Consider the following 6,279-nt stretch of genomic DNA (forward strand, 5'->3'; position numbering starts at 1 on the left):
TATATCAGCTATAAACCCAAAAGGCAAACGTCTTCTTTGTGCAATCAGTGTTACACTTAAAAAGCCACTTCAGAACACTCCTTCAAGTAGTACATTGTTTTAAAAGACTTCAGTGTCAAACATAACCTGTAAGAGAAGAGAGTGTAGAGATTCATGTTGTGAGGGAAAATGGATGTTCAGCTGTAAGTTTATAAAAGCACACAGTGTTACGCCCCCAGCTAGGGGACCCTAGGACATAGCATGAATTAGTGGACACTTCTCCTCATTCACCAGCCACAGAGAAAACCCCAGGACGCGGGTTGCATTTTAACCAATAGATGATTTATTTACAAAGTATATAAAGACAGGCACTGAAAACTCAACAAAACGGCAGCTGGGTCTTCAGGGTGGGCTCAGTCCAAAATAACAAACATAACTTTACTAACCCAGGAAACGAGGCTGACCTGCAAAAGAAAAGGAACCAAAATACAAAGTCTAACCTCCCTTACTTAAACATGAGAAAACGAGACGAAAGAAGATGGCAGCCCACCCCTACTGCTGCAACCAAGAACAAACGCAGAATGAAGACGGGGTTGGGAGTGGAGGAACAGTGACGATGGACCAGCCCAGCTCTGTCATCTTTATAGGTCCGCCCCCGGCTGGCTGGTCCAATCTGTGCGCAGGATCTGGCTCCGCACCTGCAACACATTAACCACTCACACACAGCTAGAAGGACACACCCACAGACTGACATCTAGACCCACTTATGGGTCGTAACAACAGTGAAACTGTGACCTGAGTTATAGTCTGACGCTCAAACTGCCACAAATTCAGACTCAGAGAATTCAAGAATTATAAACCAAGTCTTATGTCTGGCACAACAGCACTTCATGGTCTTCCACATTAGACCTGCAATTTAGCACAATTACAGGAAGTGTTGTTTATGTTAACAGCACAACTTAACTGGGCTTTTTTTCCCCGGGTCATTTCTAAACCCTTCACTGCCTCATTTCTGACACTACATGGAGGAAAAATTAAATGGTTACAGATTGTCAGTCAATATTTGTACCATGTTTGTTTAAAAACTGGCATAACCATTGACAAGTTCTTCTCAAAATACATAGAAGTAAAAATAATACACTTGGCACTTTTGGCACACAAAGATATCAGTGACTTTGAGTGTACCTGTACTGGTCATGCTTAAGACATTAGGTGTGCTTTGTGCATAACTTATGAGCAAGAGAGGCACAAATTCAACAAATGCACCACACTGGACCTTTTTATTATGTGAATTACATGCAAGGGCAGAACCTATGGGGAGCAGCCAAGGACGTAAGTGACATACCCTCATTGTTTCTGGGTGATCAAGTGTGAGTAAACAAGCAGTAGTCAGTAAGTGAGTTTGAGTGGAAAGAATGTGTTCACGCTTGTTGTTTGTGCAGCTGCAAGCTTTGCACTCTGCCACTGTCCTAGGGATGTGACCCAGCACTGGCCAATAATGTGTCATCTTAGACTGGTGTCTGCTGCACGGGTCAGTTACCAGTCCATCGTAGCCCAGCTAATCGGACAATACAATGTTAATTCGTCACTACTGGTGCTGGAACAGCCCGTGAAGGAGGCAACATGTCTCTGACAGAGCATTGACTTAGTACTTGTGCGTACTTTAAAACGGGCTTAACGTAAATTACCAGACAGAACCGCTAGTGTGATATGTGATCTTTTGAAATACCTAGCAATGAAAATTCACTACAGGTACCCTTCAACATTGGAAAAGTATCTGTAGCCCCATTTTTTTTTTTTTTTTAATTTGTGGCCAATAATATCAATGTACATTGTTCATTTTAATGTCTGGTGCACTAACTTCTTCCAACAAAAATGGGGGACTTGGTAAAAAATGGATGTCATTGCTCCAGGACAAAGCTGCTTTTATTTTATCAGAACTGTGTGAGTATAAGTATGAGTGTGTGTGTGTGTGTGTGTGTGTGTGTGTGTGTGTGTGTGTGTGTGTGTGTGTGATTGTAGCATTTTATTGTGGTTCTAGATGTTGACAACTCGATGAACAAAATTATTTATGTATACCATACAGTATGTTGACATCAATCTCCAAAAGGACTGAACTGGGTCAAAAATTCGGCCCTGGACTTTTTGGTCCAGACCAGCCCACCCCAACCTGCACTTATGTGCTGTACCGACTCACCCCATTAATGTACTCACACACAAGTCCTTAATACCACCACTTTAACTGAACAGTATCCCTTCTTACTGTTAAAATAAGATCATAACAGTAGTTAATCAGTGCTTGATTGATTTGAACTGTATAGGGCGATAATGTTGAAAGTAAAGCAGACATATGTGTTCTTCAGCTTACCACAACATCACCACCACCTTCACATGGTGGAATGTCTGCCTCAGCATTTTCTGCTTCAGTCTCTGGCTGGCAGACCATGTTACTAGCGGTTTCACCATCTCCATCCTCATCAGACTCACTGTGAAACTGGTGCTGGCTCCATACCCTCTGCTGTTGCTGTGAGGGGACAGGTGTAGCAGCAGCCACCTTGCTACTAGCCCTGGCCCCTGCATTAAACATGATCAGCCTCAGTTGCTAGAACTTTTCTTTTCATCTCCCTCAGTTTTGTGGCACCGTCTTTGCATTTTTTGTGGCCTTCTCCCTTTTATTATTATTATTATTATTATTATTATTATTATTATTATTATTATTATTATTTTATTTTTTGTATTTATTTATTTAATTTATTTTATTTTTTTATTGAACCAAAGAAAAATACAAACTCTCAATGAGGATATTCATACAGTAATACAAATGAAATTAAGTACAAAAAATAAAGAAGTATAAAAGTTGTGGGGATATATAAGGGCAAGAGCAAAATTTACATTCAAAATCAGTACAGTATAAATAATTAGGCATTTTAAATTTACGTGTAGGAGCAGAGATGTATTAATTTCTTTTTGTTGGAAAGATGATACCACTATTACTCTCTGATAACTCCAGATGAGGGGGTGGGACTCCTGGGCCACTTTAGCCTTTTTCATAGGGCTACTGGGCCCTGAATTCTGGTCGGGCAGGAGTGTTACTGTAGTTACAAGAAATAGGACCAATGGCCCTGTAGCTTACCGCCCAAATTAAAAGCTTTGGGAAATGCATCCAGATGCCATTTATTATCACCCAGTTATGTGTATTTATGATATTACAGAAATAGCCCATGTTTTGGTCATATTCCAATCAGATTGTCATGTCTGCTCCCAGACTGTGTCTGGATTTGTCTGTCTTTTCTGTTTTGTCTGTCATTTCCTGTTTTATTTTGTTAAGTTTCCCTCTTGTGTCATGTCTGGTGTCTTTACTTCCCCTCCTTGATTGTTTCACCTGCTCCTGATTACCTGACTCCTCCCTGATTATCTCCACCTGTGTCCAATTGTCTTCCCGCCTTCTTGTGTATTTAAACCCTGTGTTTTCCCCTGTTCCTTTGCCAGTTTGTGTTCTACCTTTGTGTGCTCACTTACCAGCGTTTTTGGATACCTGTCAGTCTGTCTGCCCGTTTTGACCCGTTTTGCCTTCCGACCACCGATTCTGCCTGTTCCTCGTCTGCCTGCTCGTCTGGTTCTGACCTTGTTCGTACATCGACTTCTGATTCTGCCTATTCCCTGATTACCTCAGCCTCCAACGTGTTACCTTGTGTTTTGACCCTCGCCTGGACTTTGACCGTGAGTAGCCTATCCCTCATGTCCCGTTGCCTCCTGAATTGCCCTCCTGTGTATGACCTGGCTTGTTTTTTGACTATCCTCTGTTTTGCCCTAGTCGGGGTGTTGACGGGAATCCTCCGGCTCGGCCGTGCTGACCATCCATATTCCCCGCTCACAGCCCGGATGAAGAGTCCTGAATCACACGCCTTCACATACGTGTCAATTATTCTGTGCTGTGTTTTTCCTACAGTGATTGTGTTTAATAAACACTCTCAATTGGTCATCTGCGTTCTGGTCTTGCATTTGGGTTCAGCCTTTGTACTAGTCCCATCACACAGATCAGTAAAAAATTCAAATTCCAACTTGATATCATTGATACTTACTGAGTCAATCCACTTCCTATCTCTTATAATGGGAAAATTTTTCAAAGTCGCACCAAATCCAGACTCAGATCCGGATCGAAATAATTTCAATACCTTGTGTTGACATCATCATAAAGAAGCTGTATACCAAGTTTGAAGTCAATTAGAACTGTAATTTCGGAGAAGAAGACGATTGAAATTTTTTCTCCATAACAGCCCGTGTTAAATTTTCTGTAAGTTCCCGGATCCAAAAGAAGATCCTGATCAGCATCTGGCCATTATGTTTTGGTCATCTCCCCATCAGGGCTGGACTGTAGAATTTGTAACTTGATATCATTTATATTTACTGAGTTATTGCATCGATCCACTTCCTATGTCTTATAATGGGGAAATTTTTCAAAGTGGCACCAAATCCAGAATCAGATCCGGATCCAAATAATTTCACTAACTTTTGTTGACATCATCATAAATAAGCTGTATACCAAGTTTGAAGTCAATTGGAATTGTAGTTTCAGAGAAGAAGACGATTGAAATTTTTTAACGGACGACAGATGACAGATGATGCCGACGGACGCCACATGACGACAATAGATTACGGCCTGTTGGCTGGTAAGCTAAAAAACCAAACCAAACAAACAAAAAAGCAAATATGGATTGCCCACAGGGAAAACTCCATAAGGCCAACCCTGATCTCCGACCACAAGTCAGTTTTTAGCTTACCGGCCGACAGGCCGTAAGCTATTGTCGTCATGTGGCGTCCGTCATCGTCGTCTGTCGTCCGTTACAAAAATTTCAATTGTCTTCTTCTCCAAAACTACAATTCCGATTGACTTCAAACTTCGTATTCAGCTTCTTTATGATGATGTCAACAAAAGTTAGGGAAAATTTTGGATCCGGATCTGATTCTGGATTTGGTGCCATTTTGAAAAATTTCCCCATTATAAGACATAGGAAGTGGATCGATGCAAAAACTCAGTAAATATAAATGATATCAAGTGTAAATTTCTACAGTACAGCCCTGATGGGGAGATGACCAAAACATAATGGCCACATGCTGATCAGGATTTTCTTCTGGATCCGGGAACTTGCAGAAAATTTAACATGGGCTCTTATGGGCAAAAAATTTCAATCATCTTTTTCTCCGAAACTACAGTTCTGATTGACTTCAAACTTGGTATACAGCTTCTTTATGATGATGTCAACACAAGGTATTGAAATTATTTCAATCCAGATCTGATTCTGGATTTGGTGCCACTTGGCCGGTAAGCTACTAGTAGTGCTACTACTTACTACTAGTAAGTCCTATCTTTATTTCACATGCAACCAGATGAGTCACACAAAAAAATGAATACTGTTTTTATTTTGTTCTTGTGTAACATCTTACTCACAGCTGGCGTTATCTTTGATTTCACTGGGGAGTTAGAGAAAGTCAGGGTACTGTTGTGTAAAATGTACTGCCGCAGGTGGGAGACATCTTTGGTCCCTTTGACGCTCTTCCACACTGTACTCTGGCATGTTGAATTTATGTCTCTGTACTCCCTAATCTATGTAGCAGAGCTTTGTCAAGTAAATGTACACAGAGTCAAGTCAAAGTCAGAGATCGAGCAGAATTGGAGCCGCATAAAGTGTTTATTCATGCATAAAATAAACACTGAGTTCATGCACCTTCTTCCAGATCATGGAGGGGCCAATAGTTCCAAACATTGAGTGTAACGCCATTGGAACACATTCATTTCTATTGCAGTTGATCTAGCAACTCCAGCAGTAAGTTAATAAGATATCATCTTTCAAATTATCAAGTGTATTTCCTGTATTAGCGGACATTCATGTTGTAAATTCAGTTCTCTTTGGTTAGGGTTGGGGTTTGTATAAATTTTAATCTTAAACAACTGTAACGTTTGATTGTCAGCTGTGGCCCTGTACTTTGCTTGGCGTGATTTGGCCAGCTGTTGAGATTTAACCACTATAACCACAAATTATGGAGTTTTTACGATAAGGTAACATTAGTACAAATGTTATCAGTGGGTTTCATTTTAGTTGTTTTGCTGAACCTGGTGGTGTTTGGTGAAGTCTGTCAGCTGAGGTCATGTGCTAATTACTGTCTAAGCCTTTGGTGGAGGTGAGTTGCAGTAGAGCTGAGCTCTGCCAATAAAAGCTCATTAAAGTTATTATTCATGAGTTAAAGGAAGAGAAACTTCTGTCACTTGGCGTTTGTAAGAATCCTGTTGAGTTTGATAAT

This window comes from Sphaeramia orbicularis, chromosome 13, assembly GCF_902148855.1.
Source record: "Sphaeramia orbicularis chromosome 13, fSphaOr1.1, whole genome shotgun sequence".
NCBI classification, from domain to species: Eukaryota; Metazoa; Chordata; class Actinopteri; order Kurtiformes; family Apogonidae; genus Sphaeramia; species Sphaeramia orbicularis.